Genomic DNA, 24,492 nt, shown 5'->3' on the forward strand with positions numbered 1-24,492 from the left:
TTTCATGTTTCTTCATGGCAAGATCAGAAGAATATAATAATATATTTTTGTGAGTAGTCAGCAAGCCCTTGAAGCTTGAGTACCACTGATTCAGATGCCATGGATGAGGTGCACACTTCTGGTTTTACTGATTACTTTCAAGAAGTCTTGCCTCAAACTGGATTCTCATCCTTCAAGTGGTAACACTTATTTTTTGTTCACTTCAACAACTTCAATGATTGTACTGTACTGATTTAAACTTTCACTAGATCTGAAAATATCCACCATAACAATAAAATCAACAATGGGACTCACCCACTTCCTTTGTTTTGACTGGCATCAGTATGCATGGGGTTGCTGAGTGATTACATTCATGGGCCTTGTTCTATGGCATTGTAGAGGCTCCTTAAACTCTCTATGACAGTCCTCTTACCTATAAAATACTGTCAATAATAAAATATGAATATATAAACACTTGGCACAGTACTTGCCACATGTAAATAATCAATTAATGACATGTCAGTTTTATTAACCTGTATGTCTATCAGAAACAGGGTTTTTTTTTGGCTAAGTAAATTTAGTGAGTACCCACTCTTAAAGTACTCCTTAATAAAAAAATAAAAAAATGCTTATATTGAGATTGAATATAAGCATCAATGATTGAAAATAATTTTACTATAAATTTATAATTTATTATCTTATTCATTATTTTTGTACTTTTTTAGCTCATTTTGTAGGTGACAGGATTTTTACATAACACATACCAGTGTACAGGTACACACACACACACACACACACACACACACACACACAAACACACACACACTGAATATGCAGGTAGACCTGTTTGGGCACAGTCTGCATTTCTTTATGCTTGATTTAGTGTGGTGCTCCTTCCCAATTCCTGGAAATTGATAATGTGTTGTTTTTTTTCTTGCCTACTGAAATTTAACTGCACGTCATCATTTTCTTTCAGAACAAAAGTCCCTTCTCTGCTTTCAAAGTTGATAATAAATCTGATGAAAATGTCCCTGTTAATAGTGTGATGACAAAGTACTCCAACACCTATTTCTAGATCAAGATAATACCTAGCAATTCCAGAAATATAAAGAGTGTTCTTGGTAGTCTCCAAGAGATACTGATTTCACATCTATTATATTTTCCAAAACAGTGATTTCAATGGTGGAAATTTAAAGCCAAAAACCAAAACATGGAAATGGTAACAAGGTAGTCTGAAAAAGGCAAGCTGAGGAGATAGTTAGGATTTTCCAGGAATCTCCAATTTGATCTTTATAGTTTCTTTTATTTTAGCAATAATCATATCTTTATACTAATTCAACAAAGGTACTTGATATTCAATTCAGGCATTGGCAATAAAAAAGTTTTTATATTTTTAGCATAAAATGACAGGTGTTTGTAATCACAAAAACACACACACAAAAACCACATGACCAGCATTTATTATGTACCTGTTCAAATATTCATTTTCTGAAAAAGTATCATGTGAATGCTCTCATAAGTTCTTTAGGACTGGCCTCAATCCACAGAAAGTGATAGGAAAGCAATATTCAGTTTCTTCTTTGGGGTCATTTATGCATCTTTCCACTTACTCTCTGCTTTCCCAGATGTCACAGTAGCTGCCACAGAGCTAAATTATGGTGTAATCCCCAGATGTGGCTCCTCCTTGTCTGCTTTCATCTTTAAGGAAAGGTGTATATATGGCCCACTTTTTGTAAATAACAGACATACTATAGATTTCAAATTATATATAAGTTCGCAATGCAGCTGAAATAAGTTTTAAAATGAGTACAACAATATGTTATCAATACAACCATGAACATGGAAATGGTTATTGGGACAAAGAGAAAATAAATTGTGCACTAAGACTACTTACTCCTAATTTTGGTCCTTTAAATATGGGTTAGGGTAAATTTAAAAGGAACCATTTTATGTGTTTCAAATGTATTAAGACTTTCCACCATGGCTCCAATCAGGGTCAAACTGTTAATTCTAAAGTCTATCTTCTAAGAAAAAGAGAAAAGAAAGAAGCTTAATATGACAGACTAGAATAGCTTGTCCTGAACAGTCTAGTATATGTGTGTGTGTGTGTTTATATATATATATGAAAAGACATGAGCCCAGCTGGCGTTGCTCAGTGGTTGAGCATCAACCAATAAAAAGTAGGTCACAGTTCCATTCCTGGTCAGGGCACATGCCTGGGTTGCCAGCTCCATCCGCAGTGTGGGGTATGCAGGAGGCAGCCAATCAGTGATTCTCTCTCATCACTGATGTTTCCATCTCTCTCTCCTCTCCCTTCTTCTCTGAAATCAATAAAAAAAGACATAATAAATTACTATGTGCTTCAGAATATAATACAGCATTGGGCAAAAGTAGGCTTGAATGGAAAGTAATAGAATAATTAATAAATAATAACACAGAAATAAACTTTGCTTTTTGCATACTCACAGTTGTAAACCTTTTTTGGCCCCACCCTCTATATGCCCTGTGGGCAAGGAGCTTACAATCCAATTAAGAAAACAAAAGCAAATAATGAGTTTATTGATTTGTGATGGTAAATATTAAATTACTAGAGGCCCAGTGCACAAAATTCGTGCATGGGTAGGGGCCCTAGGCCTGGCTGGCGATCAGGGCCAATCTGTGGGGCGACCGGTAGGGCAATAAGGGGGGAACCGCTGGCACCCGCCTTTGCCGGCCTAATGCTGCCTGCTCACAGGCCTGCTGCTGACACCTCCCTCTGTGGGGCGACTGGATTGGGGTAATGGCTGGCTTGGGGCCTGTAGGCTGGGTGCAACTCCTGCATTGAGCGTCTACCCCCTGGTGGTCAGTGTGTGTCATAGTGACCGGTCATTCTGCCTATCATTCCACTGTTAGGCTTTTATTATATACGATATGACTCACATTACAAAGACTCTGGATAGCTATCAATATCTTAAGTTTGACATAATCAAGTTAAGTACCATTACATGCAAGATGAAAGTTAATTTCACCTGTATCCTACATTTCTACTCTTCCATTTGTATACCCTCCAACTGTCTTGCCTTTTCACCTTCTATCCTTCTAACACAACTAGATCATCAAAAAAATTTTAAATTCTCCCTCTGTCATTCTGATTTTCCCTTTTATGAACTTCATGATATTTTCTTTTTTAAATATATATATATTTTTTATTTATTTCAGAGAAGAAGGGAGAGAGAATGGAGAGATAGAAACATCAATGATGACAATCATTAATTGGCTGCTTCCTGCACATCCCCAATTGGGGATCGACCTTGCAACCCAGGCATGTGCCCAGGAATTGAACTGTGACCTTCTGATTCATAAGTAGACTCTCAACCAGTGAGCTATGCCAGCGGGTGATATTTTCAATTGAATCTCAAAAATCCACATCCATTATTTCATGATTACGCATCTATTGCATTTATTAGTCTTGCTTCTTCAAATAGATGCAAACTCCTTGAAGGCATCTATGTCTCTATTTTTTTTAGATATAACTAAGAACATCTTACCATGTGTGTGCATGAAATAGAATATCACCATATGTTTTCTCTACATTAATTGAGGAGAGAAGATAGAAGAGTAGCATTTTTGTAGCCTCAACATTTTTCCTTGAGAGTGTGAAGCTTTAAGACACTCATGCTTCAATATTTTATTTTTTCATCTTAGTAGGTGCTCAAAATTCACTCAAATTATTAAAGCTAGATATTTTTAGTTCCTATGAATTATTTCTAAAGTAGAATTATATTTTTGCTGTTATTTGACTAAATGACTTGGCCTGAAGAATATGAGTATAAACAAAAATGACTCACATCCACAAGAATAAACAGGACTCAGTCAATAACCAAGTAGTACCCTAATACCTGCAGGTAATACTGATGGTCATGAAGCAACATTCATAATATGTCACACTTCAATGAAAGTGATTGCAATCAGAATAACATTCAATTTAGTTGGCTCTGTTTAAATGATGACTAAGTCTGACTAAATTTCAAAAGATTTCAGTTGGATGGCCTTAGCAAAGATTGCCACCACCCACATTTTCAAATGTACTAGGACATATTCATGTGGTGTAATATTTTCATTGTATGGCTTTTATTCCATAAATGGTATTTTAATAGAGGACTATTCCATTAGTAAACAGACTGGTCTTGCTGACACATCTTTCCTTTAAAAATATACTTTGGCTGAATTCTAACAAAACCATTTTGAATGCAAAAGGGATGCTTTTCAAGCCAGATGGTTTATCTAATAGGAATGTTTTCTGATTAGAGAAACAGCAGTAGACTCATGATCACAGCAGGTGCCAAACTGATCCTGTAGTTTACATGAATTTGCAACTGAACAAGTCATGAACTAAAGGGAATCTATTTTATAATGTGCCACAGTCTATTCTGAGAAGAAGGGGAAATATAAAAGATGCTGCCATAGCAGATAAAGTTTATATATCATATCATGATATGAATGTGCCATTATTGCATTTGTGGTAACAACATTTATTTGTATGCCACATTTTCTGAGTATATTGTTGATACTACTAACAAAATTTTCTATATATAAAAGCCTAATCAACCATTATGGCGGAATGACCAGAATGAGCAGTCGCTATGATGTGCACTGAGCAGGCAGGCAGGTGAGTGGTTAGGGGTAAGCAGGCAGGCAGGCAGGCAAGTGGTCCCGGATTGCTAGAGGGATGTCTGACTGCTGGTTTAGGCCTGATCCCCACAGGACATCCCCCGAGGGGTCCTGGGTTGCAAGAGGGTGCAGGCCAGGCTGAGGGAATCTCCCATCCCCACCCCCATGCATGAATTTCATGCACCAGGCCTCTAGTAAAATAATAAAAACTTACAGTGCATTATAGGATGGGGTAATAATCAAAAGTTTATTTATTTAAAAATGTATCATGTTTTTTTCTTTCTCATTTTCCTTATTTCTTGTACCTGTATTTTCTATTTTTTTCAAGAAGCATTTTTTTTAAATGTACTAGGAAAGAGGGAGACAGGATATTATTGGTATGATAGGCCCAACTATATCTAAGTATGCATAAAAGTGAGCTTTCTAGGCCCCATGCGAGAATGCAGATTCCAAAATGATAGAATTATTACTTGTTAAGATAATGTAAGTTGCTTTGGGGTACTAGCATGATTATTGGGGACATAAAAGGTTGTGAGCTCACAGACCCACACTCTGACTCAGTTGATCTTATCACCAATGGTTTGCTAAGGTGACAAAACAGAAGCACCTGGGTGATATGTAAAAGTCACAGCATGCTGTTGTATGTCCACACCTACTTTCCTATCTCATTACATCAGCCAGTCTGTTTATTGGCTTCTTTGGAGAAAAGCAAAGTAAAAGGAACCTAGAAATGAGTCCAAGTCATCATTCTCAGTCATCCTCACCCCAGGCAAATTTCATGGTCTGTTCAAAAACAGTTGGTTAAACAGTAGAGATTGTTAGGACCTGGAATTTGTTCAAATCAGAGATGAATTACCCTTAAGGATCATAATTTCCCAATTGTTTTAGTAATTCTACAACCTTATAAATATAAATATATAAATTAATCCTCTCTAAAGGTATTAAGCAAGCATCAAAACATGTCTAAGTGAAGTTAAAATTTAAATCCCATTTTTTTATGAAATATAGTGATTTGGCCAGGTTTTTTAGCCTACATGGATTTTGTGTTGTAGTAATCAGAATTTTACTAAGGTCCATTATTATAAGAATCTTTACTAGAAAAAATTTCTGTACCTTATGTCATATAATTTATCTAATTAATCAAACTTCAGAATGTTTAAAGTATTTATTATTTTTACCACTCGCTTTGGCATTTTTCATAAAAAGAATTGGAACCCTATACTACATATTATTTGATGCATAACTTTTGTTTTTATTTTTTTGGTTGGCTATGAGCATTTTCCATACAGAGAACATATCTTCATAATTCTATATTAGCAGAACTGATGATTAATGTGTTTATTTTATTAAATTTGTCATTTTGCCTATAAGACAGTGGATTCTGTTGAAATAGAAAGACCTGCCCTAAATGGTTTGGCTCAGTGGATAGAGTGTCCATCCTCAGACTGAAGGATCCCAGGTTCAATTCTGGTCAAGGGCACATACCTCGTACCTCAGCTGCAGGCTTGATCCCCATGATCCTCAGCCCTAGTGGAGGCACATGCAGAAGGCAACCAATCAATGTGTCTCTTTCACATGGATGTTTCCCTCTCTCTGTCTCTCCTCTTGCCTCCCATTCTTTGTAAAAATCAATAGGAAAATATCCTCAAGTGAGGATTAACAACAAAAGAAGAAGAAGAAGAAAGAAATAGAAAGACCTTTTTTTGAGCTCTTCTCAAGTTTTAGATGTCTATCATAAAAGCTGCTACAGTATGAAGTAGCATTATAGCATCTCTCATCCTTACCGTATGAGCAAACTGAGGAGAACCTGCACTTCCTTTCTTTTCAATTTTTTTCACTTTTGCTGTGTGTTGGTGTTTCTGAAACAAAATAAGGTTTGCAAATATCTTCTGGTAATCACTAGTTTTTAATAAAAATAATTTAATTTTCCTCTTCATTTTAGTGATGTATAAGCTCATATCAGGTTACCTGCATGGTCGTTATAAACAAGCACTGTCAGGGGATTCCACTGCCCACATTGTACATAGTTTGGAAATGAGTTGGTGACCTGAGGGGATACTTTAATGGCCCTGAGAAAATGAGAAAGGAATAGAGTTAGATTCAGAACATTAATTATATGCTCTTCTCCTTTTATAATATACATACTTAAGAAGTCAAGCTTAAAAGATGCTAACCTTTTCTATTCCAACAGAGGTTTCATGAATGTGAATGGAGAATAATAGAAGGAGAGCTGAATCATCACGTGGGGTGTAGTGGGGCCCATGTGCCAACTCAGAAGGCCCTGTTACATCAGGTAATGCCACTTTTATTCTGCAAACACTGATTTAGATTGTGCAAAATAACATCATCATTAAATCCATGTAATGTTAATTTTAAAATTATTTAAATATGTCTTGGAATACATACACACACACACACACACACACACACACACACACACACACACACACTAGAGGCCCGGTGCAAGAAATTCGTGTGGGGGGCGGGGTGTCCCTCAGCCCAGCCTGCACTGTCTCCAATCTGGGACCCTGTGGGATTGGGCCTAAACCGGCAGTCGGACATCCCTCTCAAAATCCAGGCATGCTGGCTCCCAACTGCTCACTTGCCTGCCTGCCTGATTGCCCCTAATTGCGCACCCTGCCCCTAACTGTTCCCCTGCAGGCCTGATCACCCCCTAACCACTCCCCTGCCAGCCTGATTGACACCTAACTGCTCCCCTGCTGGACCAATCGCCCACAACTGCCCTCCCCTGCCAGCCATCTTGTGACAACATGGGCACGGCCATCTTGTGATCACATGGGGGTGGCCATCTTGTGCAAGGGCGTGATTGTCAATTTGCATATTACCTCTTTATTATATAGTATATATATATTTATAGTGTGTGTGTGTGTGTGCGTGTGTGTGTGTGTGTGTGTATTCAACATTTTAGCATAATCATGATTTTCTGTACCCATTCACTCTTCCAGTTAAACTCTGGAAATTGCTAACCAATTTCTTTGCTAAATTGTCAGTTGGTTCTGTTTTCTAGAGAACCCTGACCAATACCATGTCAGCTTGACTAGATCCAAAGGGCCTTCTTGTGTCATCCACACATACCATTGAACCAGCCCTGACCAGTAAACAACCCTGAGGTTTTGGAGATAATGTCACCTTCATTCCTGACGAGTTCCCTTCTATGTGCCAAGTGATCTTCCCTACTAAACAGAACTTGACTGGGGCCATGTGAGTCCCCCTATTTAACTGTAAAGCTTCAAGTCTCAGAGATCAGGAACTTAAGTCAACATCTTCCTTTCCAGAGTATCCCTATCATCTTTATGCAAATTGTATACCTCCAGTGTCCTCAACACTTTTAGAGTATATTTTGCTGTATTGCTAGCTTCTTGAGGTAAAAGTAAGTTTCATTTATTGTCAGGCTTGTTAAAAAGTGCATTTACTCCTATAATATTTCTCTTGAGGATGATTTTTATATATGATTCAATATCCAGTGAGTCTCATTTCCAAATTGTCTGTAATTTCCTCTTTAACACAAATAATAAGAAAAGTATTTATTTTTAATACTAAAATATTAATTTGGGCTATTTTTGCTTTTAAACTCTAATTTTATTGAGTTGTTTTCCATTAACACAACATGTATGAATTTGGCTTGTATTTTATTTATTTTTACTAATAATATTCTATGAGTATTTTGGGGGGGATGATAGCCTCTATATACTGGAATTTTTAAAGTCAGTTATTATGTGAAATTCTATTTCTAATAGTTTTGCCCCATATTATTTGTGGCCATATGTTTTTCAGTACATACAAGCATATGATGGTGATATCTTCCTGGTGGATTGTATCCTTTGCCTTTTTGTTCCAGCTATTGTTGCTTCAGTTCTATAGCTCACCTTAGCTGCCTAGCTCACCACTGATTATACCCAGGGGTCCCAGAAAGACTATCAGGTAACATCTTCTTTGCTTTTTGGTGTTCTGCTTCTATATTCCCTCAGCAAGCACTCAGAATTCTCCACAGGACAAGATGTTGTTTTTCAGAACAGTCAAATCACATTCCATTAACAAAAATATCAGATGTCAGTCTGCAGAGATGTACCACAGTGACCACATATTTTTTTATTATGATACAGAACGTTTTTACTGCTATAATGAAGAATCCAGAATAACTTTTCTGATAGTGCAATCAGCTTTTTATTTACCTAGTTACACGGTTCGTTCAAGTGATTTTTCATGAATAAAAGAGTCTGTCTTAAAGATATATTTGTTATCTCTATTTCAAAACGGAATCTTATTTCCTTTGAAACCTCACAAGAGTTTTTGCAGAGTCTACTTTTTTCCTTCAAGATTTCAAAGAATCTAGGGTCCAATCAGAGTTCAATTTCAACATAACCAGTCATACATTCCCAGAAGTCTCTGTAAGAAAGAAGCTTTTCACAAGCTTCCTCTTAGCTCATGGAGGCAATTTAATATAGTAAGTCAGCTCTGTCATTAGAGGCAAGGTGGCACTTGACCCAGTCCCTATTATTCTGCCATTTCCTATGAGACCTTAAAAATGTACTTAATTTTTTTACAACTAAATTTATTCAAATACAAAAAAAAATGGGAATGATACTAGACTTTGCCTTAGACCACTGTGCCAGGATTAAATTAGATCAAATCTGGAATGTGTGTTGCAAGACCTTGGCGCAGAGGGAGGATTCCAATACAAGATAGCTATTATTAGCAATGGAAGCTCAATCCTGGGATGATAAATATATGCCCAGCTTGCATATCTTATTCCAGAGATCATTACCTTTTCCCTGGGCAGAGATCACTGTTACACCTAGAAGCAAGGGCCAAGGAGCCATCAGTATCTGGGAAAGCACATGGAGTAACAGAAGACAGGGTACAGGAAGCAGGTGCTGAGTGATCCACTTAATTCTGATGGATGGCATGTGTCTGGCCTCGGGCTATTTTTAACTGGCCCAGCAAAATTGCAGCAGATCTTACTCTCTAGCCTCTTAAAGGCACTGCCAGCACCTGCCAGGCTCCAGAACCGATGGGAGCTTTGTGTAAAAGTGTTTGGTATCCTTTCTGGCCAACTATTGTTTTTTAATTATGCCTTAAATTCCTTGCCACATTGTCTGATGATATGGCTTGTTTTCACTATGCATCTATCCATTATAATGCAAACAGTGAAATATATGTCGCTAGTGCTCATATTTGTTTCTCTTTTTATACCCATTACGTTTCTGAGAGTTGGATGTTGCCTTACGCCAGCGAGGTGAGTCGGCAGATAAAGTGACCGTGAGTGTACACTTCAAACAAAACTCATCCCCTCATTATGCTGCTGAGAATAAAAGGAGTATGGCTGCTGCTTCACTTCTGTCTTTCAAACCTCATGCAAAACATCTCTTAAGACCCATCTAGAATGCTCAGGGAAGGGAATTTTGCGAAATAAAATTCCAGATTAGCTCAATTGGCCCAATATAAACCATAATAATCTCTAACTGATGTGTTTAGGCACCCAATTCAACATTACAAATATAATCTCTTGATTTCTATTATTTTCTGCCTCAACTTCCTTTCTTCCAAGGTTTATTATGAAAGAAAATGGCTCCACCATTTAGTTGTTCAGTCTTAAAATATTGCAATCACATTTTTTAAAAAATCTCTTAAACCTCTTATCTAATGTCTCAGTGATTAGTAGTCTTCGCAAAGGGTCATCGTAGCTACCTTGAACATATGTTTTTATTTTCACGCTTCTCAGCACCTCCACCACCTCCACCACCACCACCACCGGCAACCCAATGAAGTCATTATCATATCTAAGGTGGGCAATTTCTGTAGCCTCCCAATTTGCCTCTTTGTATCTCTCAATCTATTTTCCCATAGCAGCAAGAAGGATACTATTAGGTGGCAAATCAGATAATGTCACTTCTCTGCTCAAAACCTTTCCATAATTTCCCAACACACTTAGAATAGATTGTTGAGTCTTATTTTGCTTATGTCACTACTTTGCCTCATCAAGCTTTCTCTGTGTCTTCATTTCCTACCATTTTGCTAGTGGTCTACTTCACCCCAGGCAGTGTTTCCCTTGCTCTTCCTTAAGTACTCTGAGTACACTTTTGTCTCAGGGCATTTTCACTTGCTATTCCTTCATCCTGAAATACTGTTCTTCCACATACTTGTATGGCAGGCTTACTTGTACATTTGAACAAATTTCTGTTTCTTTATCCTCGTACAGAGTAGCTTTTTTGCTTATATCTCCACTCCTAAGAGACATGCATTGTTGTTGTTTTTTCCTTAAAACAGCATCCATGTCTGTCTACCCTATTATCCTTCTTTATTTTCCTTCATAGCCTTTACTACTCCCGCTATTTTGTTGTATTTTTATTTTATTATTTGTTCTCCCCATACTAGAATGTAAGCTCCATGAAAGTGGGTCTGGGTCTGTACTATTCACTTTTGAGTCCCCAACATGATAACACAACTTGCCTCATGATAAACATGCATCCAATGTTTCTCCTGTTGATTAGGAGGTATACGTTTGTTTTCTTTGTAGTGAGTAGAGTATGTTCTGCTGAGGGGCTAATAGAAACTGTGCTGTATGAAACTGGTGCAGGGCCATTAGGTAGATTTGTGCAGCTTGTGCACTTTAGAATGCCAGGGGCATCCCTTGGATTTGCATCATATACAAACTCTGCAGCTGTTCACATTGGCCCCGTAAGTGAGAAAAGAGAAAGGGCATTTTACAGATGCCCAAACTTGAAGCTAACAGAGAGCATTAGGGAAAACTGATAAGTTTTGAGAAAGTGTAGTCATAGCATCCTCAAGTCCTCCATTGATGATATGATCATGCAGGTACTAATACTAGAAACTATGATCTTTATTAAAGTCACTTTTCTTCCCAAATAAGTTAAGCAAAATGAATGCATAATCTTAGGCCAATAAAATATTGTGATTAATATTTAATAACTAGAATATGTCAGCTGAACAATATCATGTTAGGTAGATAAGATTAAATAATATATTGAGTTTATGAAATGTATTTGGAGAGATAAAAATAAATGGCAATGACTAATATAAAACTAATATGTTCAAATTAATTTTTCTTTCTACATTTTAAGAATTTTGTGAATTTTGAAAGTTTCAGGAAGAGATAGATATTCTGTATGAGGGTGTGTTGTTTTTTTTTCATCCATCCCCAAGCAATGAGCTGATAGAGATTTCAAATTTATAAGTACTTTGAAGTTATCAGAACAGAGGAATCATCAATTTTAAGGTTTTTCCCTCTTTTTATTTCTACTGTTCCTTAGGTCATTTTATGCCCTGGACCATTTAACTCCCTCTTTCTTAGGTCTCTATCACTCATCTCAGATCTCTCTAACTTCTCTATCCTGTCTGACATTTTACCTGTACGTTCTTCCCATTAAACCCACTACGAAGCTCACAAATCATGGCCTCTGGACAGTCATTTATCTTCTACACTTCAGTTTCATCACCTATAAAATAAAAATACTACCGATCTCTTATGTATTTTACAAATATAGTATGCCACGAGGCAAATTATATATGTGGAGAATGATGAAAGATGCTGCAAGATTATATGAAGGGAAGGGAAGAGAAGGAAGCTACATCACCAAAGGAGATGCCACTAATACAGGAACAAGGCCAAGCAGGGGTCTGAAGAAAAAGATAAGGAGCCAAGAGTGGGAATCAGGTGATGGGGAAAGTAACTGTACATAATAGCTTAAGGGAACAGTATGGAAATTAGTGGGGCATCTTGTGAAACTGAAAGATAAGCACAAGTAAATAAAATCTTTTTGCTCATCAGGAAGAACCAGGCACTGTGATAAATCTCAATAGGCTGTTATTCTATGCATTGGAAATGAGTGGGTAAAAACATGGGCTGCCTTATTTACAGTGAGTTTGGAATTAGTATTAGGTGATTATTGCTGCAGCTTTGTTTGTACTTCAGTGGAATTACATTATGATTTTGCTAATTGAATAACACATAAGTGTAAAATCTATTGAAGGCTCAACCTCTCACTCTTATCAAAGAAGTAAGAGAATGAGCAAGAAGTAATAGCCAATTAGGGTTTACAGCTACTAATCCCAAGAGAGTCTTGTGCAAGAGCCAATAATAGAGGTTGCTCAGAACAGGGATCTAGCTCAGAGTGAAAGATTGAGGGCCTGAGGCTATGACTTCCTCTTCACGCTTCTCAAATCGGAAGAATTTGGTATACCTTGCTCATTAAGGATATCTAAGAAAATCCCAAGGAACATTGGGGAAAGCTTCAAATATTAGGTTTTAATATAAATAGATCCCCTGATACTTTTAGAATTAGATACTAATGAGACTTCAGCATACTGTTCCTGCTAGGGAGAAAATCACTCACTAGGGCAATTCCTCTTACTTATTTTGGAACTCTGAAAAGGTGGCTAATTCTAAATGAGAAGGATTATTCTAATTATATCTGTGTACTCAGTTACCCAGGCATGGGAGTGCAAAAATGTAAAATTCTAATTATATATATATAAATTTTACACATTGATTAGATGAAAAGCTGCATCATGATTATACCAAGGATTCATATCCAAAATTCCTGGAAATGGAGTGTTTTATTTTAATTACTACTACCTGACATGTGTCCTCTTTAGAAAAGAATGTTTAAATAGTTTAACACTAAAATCCAAACATGATATTAAAAAAGAAAAGTTTTGTCTTACAGAAAGTAAAATATTTATATTGATAGAAAAACTCGTCATTATATTTAGCCTTATATGAAAATTTGATTTTATGCCATTTTTTGATATGGAGAAATTTATAGAAATGACCCAGGTGGTGTAGAAATCAACTTATTTTTCATAATACCACAAAATAGTGAACATTTTTTCTAAGCTAATTTAATGTATTTAATAACAAAAAAATTGTGTTTCAAATTTTCTAGAAAACATTATTAAATCTTAGATTTCTATTTTTCTCTATGCTGTAATACTTATTTCCATTGATTAATTAGCTCAACAAATATTTGTGGAATACCTACTATATGCCAAGGTAATGGAGATAGAGAAGAAAACAAAAGAATAACCCCCCTGCTTTCTTCGAGCTTGTTCTAGTAGTGAGAAAGATAAACAATAGATGATAGATATAGATAGATAGATAGATAGATAGATAGATAGATAGATAGACCATGATAAAAAATAAATAGGTAAATGAGCTGGAATTCTTGGTAATCTATAAACTTCAAGATCAAAAGAAAGAATATTTTTATCATGGGATGACCGTGACAAAGTCTAAAGACAGGTATTAGCTATATTGTAGAAAACAAGAGAAAACTCACTATAATTGGAACAAAGCAAGCACATAACGTTGGGGAATAGGTAGAAACTAGATCTTAAAGGGCCTCATATGAACTTTCTATGTTTAATGTTGTATGACTTGGATATTCTATGTAATAAACCACTCCAAAACTTAGTGGCTTACACCATAATATCAATTTACTTTGTTCACAGATATTCAATATTCTCTGCAGCATCAGCTGAAAGTTAACTGGAGACTGAAAACTTTAAGACAGATTATGCACATGACTGTCATGTTGGTGCTGGTAATTAGATGGAAGCTCAGCCAAGACTGTAAGCCAGGGGCCAGGTTCTTCTTCACATGGCCCTCTCCACACCAGTCCCTTAGGATTATACAAACATAGAAGGTAGATTTTAGGATCAAACATTCTACCTAAACTTGAAAGATGTATCACACTTTATAACCTAATCTCAAAAGTCATACTGTCACAATCTGCCCAGATTCAAGGAAAGAAAATAGCTCTCAATGGGAGGAAAATCAAAGTCATATTGTAACAAGAACATTTTGAGATAGGAAGTCTTGTTAAAGACATCTTTGAAAAATAGAATCTGTCACAGTTTGTCAACATTTATATGCCTCTCACATGGAAATTATATTCTTCACCTTTCCCAAGATTTAAAAGTCTCAATTCCATAATTGTATCAACTCAAAGTCAAGAATATAATTATCTAGCCCTGGCCCTGTAACTCAGTTGGTTGGAGGGTTGTCCCAAACATCAAAAGGTCGGTCGTGTGTTCAGTTCTTGGTCAGGGCACATAACTAGGTTGCAGGCTCGATCCCTGATTAGAGTGCTTATTGGGAGGCAACCAATCTCTCTCTCTCTCTCTCTCTCTCTCTCTCTCTCTCTCTCTAAATATCAATGAAAACATGTCAACAGATGAAGATTTAAATAAAAAAGAATGAAATTATCTAAATCAAGTCAATGTATAGGTGATACTCCTTATATGCAGTTACTCATATACAGCTCTTTGAGCACTGTTTTTTTACATTGTGATGTGATATGACACATCTAACCTAAAGAGATCATTTTTCTAGGTCTCCAAGTACTCAAAACAAAATGGTATAATGGGCATTGAATAACTGCTGTAGACACTCCCATTCAAAATGGCAGGAAAAGTAGTCACTAGACCAGTGATGGCGAACCTATGACACACATGTCAGAGGTGACACGCGAACTCATTTTTTTGGTTGATTTTTCTTTGTTCAATGGCATTTAAATATATAAAATAAATATCAAAAATATAAGTCTTTGTTTTACTATGGTTGCAAATATCAAAAAATTTCTATATGTGACACGCCCCCAGAGTTAAGGTAGGGTTTTTCAAAATGCTGACATGCCGAGCTCGAAAGGTTCGCCATCACTGCACTAGACCATAGCAGTTCTGAAATCAAGCCAGGCACATGTTGCCAATTCCTTGATTACAGTTCAGCCTTACTCCCTGTAAGGTATTTTCCATTGCTCTTGGCTCAACTCAGTGAGCTCTTGTTTCTTTCCTCTGTGTCCACCTTCCTTTCCCTAAGCCTTTGTAAGCCTATGCCCTGCTTCTACAAGTTTTAGCATTCAGGACCTTTACTCATGTGATATTTCTTGTCCTTTTATCACAAGCAGATACAGTTCCTTTAGCATTTTGGTGGGCTTTCTGTATGTTGATTGATAATTTAATTCACCAGACTAAAGCAATAACCACAAATCTTTTGCAGATAAGTTATTCTCTTCCTTGACCTAACCATGACACTGCTTGGGAATCACATCCTTGAGAAGATTATAAGCCTTATAAAGAAGAGCACTGAAAATTACACCATTAAGATCTTTAGAAGGGCTTTTGTCTGTTTGAAAGATCCTATGAGGAACCATCTCAGATCTGAGATCTTAATATAAATTTTACAGCACATTTGATCTTCTCCCTTAAGCCAGACATTAATTAGAGCATCATTTGCCACCTAGAGAGATTTGGGAAGATAAACAGATTTGTTTGAAACTAAGAAAATCTGGATTCTTTATTTTTAAGAAGTCATTTTATCTCATTCCTCTCTTCTCACATTATACGTAGGCAATTGAAAAAAAATCCAGGTGACACTTTAAATATTTTGTCTGAAAATACCCTTAGTTTGATCATTGAGTTCATTGGAAATTTTCCTATATTCTATATTACTTCAGGTAATATTGTTGCCAAAATTTTCATCTATTCCAACTATATTTTTCTTTGAGCTGTCAAAGAAAGACTCCTCAAGGTTTTTAGGCTTTTGTTAACATTTTGCCAAGCTTCAAGGTTCCTCAGGTTTCCTGTCCCAAAGCCAATGCTACATGTCTTAAAGTTTTTACAGCAGCATGCCACTCTCAGGTACCAAAACTGTGTTAGTTTTATATTGCTGTATTTAAAAATAAAACTTTCCCAAAACTTAGTGACTTAAGACATCAATAATAATTTCCTTTGCTCTTAATTCTGCAGTCTCAACAGGGCTTAATGTAGATAGCCCATCTCTGTTCCAGATGTCAAGATGGCTCCCTTAAATGGATGGCAAAGTAATTCATTAATTGGTTGTGAACTTAGCTGAGGTTGGGGGCCTCAGTTCCTCTCCATATGGGCTTCTCCACAGGCTACCTGGGCTTATCCAAGCGTGGGGACTGGGTTCAAAAGCAAGTGTCCAAGAGAACCAGGAATGGTTTTATCTGATTTTATCGCCTATAGTAGTGTCATTTCCACTGGAATCATAGTACCATCCAGAATTAAAGGGAAAGGACACAGACTTCCACATTTAAGGGGTAGAAATATCAAGTCACATTAGAAGATCAGAATGTGGAAGCTATCTTTGGAAACTAATAATAGCCCATATGAGAAGACACTGAACTGGTTTGAACTAGATTAGTAATGTGATTTGATTTTTTGCAAAAAGATGACTATGGCTACCACAGGGAAGACAGACTAATATGTGTGGTAAGACTGGAAAAGGAAGACTATTAAGAGGTTATTTCCATATTTTAGAAAATATATGATGGCAGCTCCCACTAGGGAGAAGTAGAGATGAGGAAAAGTTTGCACATAAAATTCCATAGTCCTGATTAATATTGTAGGAAATCAGACAAGCTGAGACTCTTGGGAAAACAGCTGACAGTTTAAAGCTGAAAAGTCTAATAACCAGCCAAATACAGAGACCTAGAAAGAGCTAGTTCAGAAGATTCAAGATTGGCCCAGGAATTCAATGTAGGTGCCACATACCCAAAATTCTGGGCACAATCCCCATAGCATTAACCAATATTGGCCTGTGGCTAGTAGGTGCCACATACCCAAAATTCTGGGCACAGTGGCAAGAGGAAGATACAATCCCCATAGCATTAACCAATATTGGCCTGTGGCTTGAGATTAGTTACTAGGAAGTAAAGGGGAAAGCCCAAACATTTTTCAAATCTGAGTGACAAGAGTCTTTTCCCATCTACCAAGTAACACCACAGCAAATCCATCTTGAGAGATCATGGGAGGATCTGGAATTGCACCAAGCTATTATGATTCACTTATCTGTGATGAAGAGGTAGGCCTGCCAGTCCACACCTGTATATACTTCCTGGAAATAGTTAAAACAGAGTAATGACTGGTTATATATTAACATATATCAGTGATTGCATATCATTTAAAAATAAAGCAAAAGAGCCATCTTTGACCTCCAGCTTGATTTAAAAAAAATGAATTCTTATAAGTGTTATGGGAGCCAGTTGAAAATAAACAATAAATGATACTGAACGAGTCTCATTATAATAAACCCATTGATTGGGATATGGTATTAAAAGATTCTATACCCACTTGCCTCCAAGCTGATGAAGTGTTTCCAAATTTACCTTTTTTCCCCCATTTATTTTAACCGTAGTCACACACAGTTCTCCTAAAAGCTTGAATTTGTCTCTTAACTCTCTTCTCTTGCTTTGGCTTTATTGAATTTTGTAGCCAGTGTTTATTTTAGTTACCCTTCATATGTAGAGTAAATGTCAGCCTTCTACCATGCACTTTCTAATGAGTCATCATCAGTCCTGACTCCTTACCAACTCAAGAGGGGAAGGAGATTAAATATATAAGAATATAGACATGTAACAAAATCCAAGCACAATACAAATACTGGAAATGAAACTAAAGATTAGCAAATAAGGCAATTTCCCCCTTTCAGATAATTGCTAGAGAAGCTGAGAAAGAAAAATCAAAAGCACACAAATGAGACTATGCAGTGGAGACAGCCATAGAGATAATTCATGTGTCTTTTTACTTCAGAATAAGCAAAGGGGGTAGAAATTCCAGCTGAGCATCATTCACTTAAATTTAGGGTTTTAAAAGAATTAATAGGAGACCGTCAATGCACTCTTCCTAGTGGCTAAAATGCTTCCATTGCATTTGAGTTGTGTTCACTCTCAGTTTCTCTTGGAAATTATTGAGGAAAAAATAATGTGTCTACAAGCTTTTCATAGAACAGAGTGTATCTGTCAGCTCTACCCATGATTTTAGGCATTGGTGCCTCTGATCATCAATTTACTTTAGCTTTGCTTTTGACTCACAAGAAATGTTAAGTACTCAAGGGACTAAATTCTAGTCCCTTGGTGTTCTGTACACAAATAGGCTGATTTGGTCTAGTAATCAAATGAGATTTGTTTTACACGTAGATACGATAGCAATTACCGAAACTTAACACAAATAGAGGAGAACATTGCCAAGCCAAAAAGAGTGTCAGTGTTTTAAAACAGGGAGATAAAGACTATAATAGGGCATCCACTAATGAATGAGACAAATATCTGTACAATTATAAAAGAAAGTCCTTGGCTAAAATCCTCCTCTTAAATACTAGACATTTTATGAAGGGCCGTAATAACAACCCTATTTGAATTTCCTTCTTTCCTACTCTCTACAAACAAGCAAAGATATAGCTTCATTTAGCAGTATAGTGAAACTCAGGATGAGATTTTTTTAAAAGAATAGTTTATTGATTTTTAGAGAGAGAGAAAGGGAAAGGGAGAGAAAGAAAAACCGTGATGTGAAAACGTAACATCAATCTGCAGCCTCCTGTACACCCCCTATCAGGTATTGAGCCTGCAACCCGAGCATGTGCCCTGATTGGGTAGCAAACTGGTAACCTTTCAATGCATGGGATGAAGCCAAACCAACTGAGCCACACAGGCCAGGTTTAGGATGAGATTTTGAACTTCTAAAAATTAAGAACATGTTTTTTGTTGATTGACCCTGGAGTTTTTTGGAGAAAACAACAACACAGTTGTTTAATTTAATAATAAAAATCAACATAAAAATAATGATATCATGAATTTTTTGCTTGTGATGCTACAATAGGAAAGAAAAAGAACACTGCAGAATCCCGGTGGAGGTTTTTACCAGTCTGTGGCGCAAAATTGTATGTAAGTAGCAAATTCTGACAACCATGGGATTTTGATAAATTATCTGTGAATGACTTGCTTTTCCTGAATTATATTCTTTAATTTTTATTTTTGGATTAAATATATTCAATAATTAGTGGTTCAATCCAAAGCCATAAAATCCTAGATGTTTTCCATTCAAACTTCTGGCCCTGGCCAGGTAGCCTAGTTGGCTGGGACATTGTCTCCTACACCAAAAGGTTGCAGGTTCTATTCCTGGTCAGGGCACATGCCTAAGTTGTGGTTTAGATCCCGGTCAGGGCACTTATAGGAAAAAAACAAACTGATGTTTCTCTCTCACATTGGTGTTTCTCTCTCTCTCTCAATCCCTTCCCCTCCCTCTAAAAATGAATAAAAACATATCCTCAGGCAAGAATTAAAAAATAAATAAATTCTGGATTCAGTCAGTGCAAGGCAATAGGAAATTATTACAAGCAAATCTTCACAGAAGATTGACTCATCAGATCAAAATTAATGGCATTCAAATGGAATACAACATTTTACACCATCAAGGAAGATGATTCCAAATGTCCATATGTATCTGAAAGCAATGTTTTATTATTATTTTCTTATTATTTTTTTAAGATTGGGAATCTGTGAGTATGGTCTGATCCTCAGTGAGTCCCACAATGTAGAAAAGTGGGCCCAACAAGCACACAATGCCCCTGGTTCTTAGTATCATCAAATTCCGTGTGTGACATGGCCAATGATAGATGACTCCAAAGAAAATGCAAAAGCTCATAACTCACATAATTTAATAACACTGAACCACAGGGAAATTCCTTTCAACAAAAATTTATGCAGTAATCTCTGGAAGCACAATTCTTATTTTATCCTAACTGTAGATACAATTTACTTTGTATAAACCTCTTAAAATGTTTTTTTTCAAAATAATATTACAGTTTCAATGGCTCAAAGTGCTGCTTTAATCTTTCTAAGAAACATTCTATTCCCAAATGGTGACTTTAACTCAGATATAAAGAAAATTCTATCCCAGCAACAACATAAAATTATGAACATGTAAATGCCAAAATAAATGCCGAAAATGTTTTAAAAACAAAGAATTATAAACAAAGTAGTAACTATGAAAAAATGTATTACATTAAATTACATTTTTATTTCTATAACCACTGGATGCACCAATTGCATTTCATGATAGATTATAATATTGTTAACTTCTAGATACACCCTAGTCTTGAAAATATATACAATCATGATCATTATTATCAAACAAATTGTAAGTATTTTAAGTACTTGACGAGAATATATGAAAATTGATTATTTTTCTTATGTAACATTGTTATCTTTATCTTAATATATCTTCTAAACATTAATTCAGTTGCATTAACTAATTCACATTAACAAAATTTATATACCCTTTGCCTTGCATGCTTATGCTAAGATATTTACACTGGTAAATTATTGTTTTAAATTTATACCCTTAAGCATAAACTTTCTGGTCACTAGACACAAAGTACAATTGAGTTAAAATGCTTATGATATAACATCTATTATGAATAAATCCTCAATTGAATAGATCTACTCTAACTACTATGAATGTAAGTCAACATGTGACAAATTCTTAAAGCTAACATAGTTCAGAATAAAAGATTATACAATTAAAAAAATTAAAATACCTGTATGATTACCACTATAGACTAAACTTTTTAAAATATAAAAATTGTATTAGATGTTTATGAGTTGCCCCTTTAAGAGTTGCTAAAAATTAGTTAATCTCAAAATTATGTCAGTCCTCCCACCACCCTACCACCCCCTATTGCCCAATCTTTATTGGCATGACCCTAGACATGGAAGTTTCTTGAAATAGGTGATATGATGCTATTTCTGTGCTTACAAGTAGTATCACTTAGTCTATATTAATCATATGAATAGAGGTTCCCCATTCTGTTAATTCAGACTTTCAGTTCAGTTCCAAATGTCTGTTTTTTCCTCAGCTGTAAAAGTAGTCTTCATACTTTCAAACATAAACTTTTAAATGCACAAACACAAATTTCCCACAAAGACTTTTAGTCTTATATTAAACCATATATTGAAACTACAAATGTCAAAATTATTTCTCCTCTGCTGAATGAGCCCAGAAATAAAATTGCATTTTGGAGACAGAAAATTAAAATGATTTTTTCTCTTCATACATTTGAAATAACTGAAAGATATGGTGAAAATATATAGTACACTCAATATGTTTTATAAAATCTAATTCACCCTTCAAATCTTCCCAAGCATAATGAACTGACAAGTCATATAATTTTCACTTTTATAATTTAATGCTCTTGGAATGTACACATATCAATACTTTCAGAAAACTAACTTTTCAAACAGTAATCTTGGCAAAGGGTAATCAAACTGTTTAGTTTCCTATATAAACAATGAAGTTTATATGAATATTTGAAGTTCAATTGAAATGCTTTAGCTATTCTTACTGGAAATAAACAACTGAAGTTACTCTAGACCCCTTGGAAATATCTCTTTATGAATCAGAATTGTATATTATAATTAGAGCCCATATATAGAAAAACTAAATTATGCAAGATACACTTTCTTCTTAGGTTGTATTAAAGTATAAGGCTATAGCTAATCTGGTAATTGTTCGTTGTTTCTTCAAATTGATGTTTCATTCCTAGTCTTGGTGTCCCTCTATCACACTTATAGCTAAGTAGGTGGCTTGGGAAAGAGAATCTGAAAGGTATTTTTAAAAATGCCTCAGTATCTAAAAATTGGTGGAAACAAGACAAAATTTAAAAGTAAATAAAACTAAAAGGTTTTCTTAGCAGTTTGCTATGATCCTCTCTGAATTCTGGGGTTTTAATTTTCCTTCCTATTCTGGTTCTGATTACAAACCTCCCATTAAATACCCTACACAAATCCACTCTACTGAAGATATTTCCCATTTTATATGTTAACTATAGTTGTGTAGTAGATGTCCCCAAGCTTAATAGTTTAAAATAAAACATTGATTATCTCACAGTTCTGTATACTGCTTTATCTCAGTGGTTCCATGGCTGCAGTCACCTCAAAGCTTGACTGGGGAAAGATCCCTTCTAAACTCACTCATGCAGCTGTTGGCAGGTTTTAGGAACTTGGTGGCACTTGACTGAAAACATCATTTCTTTGCCATATGGGCTTCTCACCACATGGCAGCTAGATCCCCTCAGAGCAAGTGAGTAAGAATGTAGTAGAGGGCACCCAAAGCAGAAATGATGACCCATCATATGCATTATCCTATTCATTAGAAGCAAGTCAATAATCAAGCCAGAGAGACCAAGATGGCGGCATAGGTAAACACCGGAGACTGCTGCCACAAACAACCACTTCAAAAATACAACTAAAAGACGGAACGGACATCACCCAGAACCACAGGAAGGCTGGCTGAGGAGAGACTCTTCAACTAGAAGGAAAAATAACAGCACACCGAGGCTCAGAGGAGGCGCAGTGTGGAAAAAACTCAGGTGCGGAGGTGCGCGCGCAAAGCGGGCTGGTGGCTGAGAGCGCGGTTGTCGTTTTCGGTCAGGGGGGAGTCTCAGACTCTGAGCTCCAGATACGGGCGAATCGCTGGGGACTCGGACCCAAACGGGAGAAGCGGGAGTGTCTGGCATCAGTTGGAAGGCAGCTTTCCCTCCGAGGTTTGCAGCGGTTCCGGGGGTTCTGAGAAGCAGAGCCTCTGGGAACGGGACTGAGGGCACCATAACCGCTCCCTCCGCCCGCCCGCCCTGTTGAGCCCGCCCCGCCCAAGCCCTGCGCAGAGCCATTTGCCGGATCGCCGCAGGCAAAGGCTAGATTAGCGCCCCCCCAGAGGACAGAAGTTTTCCCACTGCAGCAGACACAGCTGATTCTCACAGCCAGTCGGCCTGGTGGTCAAATCCCTCTAGTATTAACTACAACAATCAAGGCTCAACTAGAACAAGACTGCGCACAAAGACCACTAGGGGGTGCACCAAGAAAGCATAAAAAATGCGGAGACAAAAAAACATGACAGAAATGGAGGATATAGAGCTAAAAAACGCAATTTTGAGGGCTTGCAATAAACTTTTGGAGAGCCTCACGAAAACTAATGAGACCCTCGATGCTATGATAAAGAAACTAGAAATTAAGCATACACGCTCTGAAATAAAGAATATTACACCCAATAGCAGACCAGAGGAGCGCAAGAATCAAGCCAAAGATTTGAAATGCGAAGAAGCAAAAAACACCCAACCGGAAAAGCAAAATGAAAAAAGAATCCGAAAATACGAAGATAGTGTAAGGAGCCTCTGGGACAGCTTCAAGCGTACCAACATCAGAATAATAGGGGTGCCAGAAGATGAGAGACAGCAAGATATTGAAAACCTATTTGAAGAAATAATGGCAGAAAACTTCCCCCACCTGGTGAAAGAAATGGACTTACAGGTCCAAGAAGCGCAGAGAACCCCAAACAAAAGGAATCCAAAGAGGACCACACCAAGACACATCATAATTAAAATGCCAAGAGCAAAAGACAAAGAGAGAATCTTAAAAGCAGCAAGAGAAAGAGACTCAATTACCTACAAGGGAATACCCATACGACTGTCAGCTGATTTCTCAACAGAAACTTTGCAGGCCAGAAGGGAATGGCAAGAAATATTCAAAGTGATGAATACCAAGAACCTACAACCAAGATTACTTTATCCAGCAAAGCTATCATTCAGAATTGAAGGTCAGATAAAGAGCTTCACAGATAAGGAAAAGCTAAAGGAGTTCATCACCACTAAACCAGTATTATACGAAATGCTGAAAGGTATCCTTTAAGAAGAGGAAGAAGAAAAAGGTAAAGATACAAATTGTGAACAACAAACATGCATCTATCAACGAGTGAATCTAAGAATCAAATGAATAAATAATCTGATGTACAGAATGAACTGGTGATTATAATGAATCAGGGACATAGAAAGGGAATGGACTGACTATTCTTGGGGGGGAAAGGGGAATGGGAGATGCGGGAAGAAACTGGACAAAAATCGTGCACCTATGGATGAGGACAGTGGGTGGGGAGTGAGGGCGGAGGGTGGGGCGGGAACTGGGAGGAGGGGAGTCAGGGGGGGGAAAAAAAGAGGAACAAATGTAACCTGAACAAAAAAGATTTAAT

General features: G+C 36.7%; 1 long non-coding RNA gene across 1 annotated transcript in view; it reads right to left on the reverse strand.

Moving 5' to 3' along the window:
• Positions 1–312: 312 nt before the first annotated feature.
• LOC102257645 overlaps positions 313–24,492 on the reverse strand; it is a 99,662-nt gene continuing 75,482 nt past the window's right edge. Inside the window, exon 4 of the long non-coding RNA XR_313094.2 lies at positions 313–422. This is a non-coding gene — a long non-coding RNA (uncharacterized LOC102257645). The remainder of the gene's footprint in view (positions 423–24,492) is intronic.

The sequence above is a fragment of the Myotis brandtii genome, unplaced genomic scaffold (genome assembly GCF_000412655.1).
Source record: "Myotis brandtii unplaced genomic scaffold, ASM41265v1 scaffold1132, whole genome shotgun sequence".
In the NCBI taxonomy this organism is placed as follows: domain Eukaryota; kingdom Metazoa; phylum Chordata; class Mammalia; order Chiroptera; family Vespertilionidae; genus Myotis; species Myotis brandtii.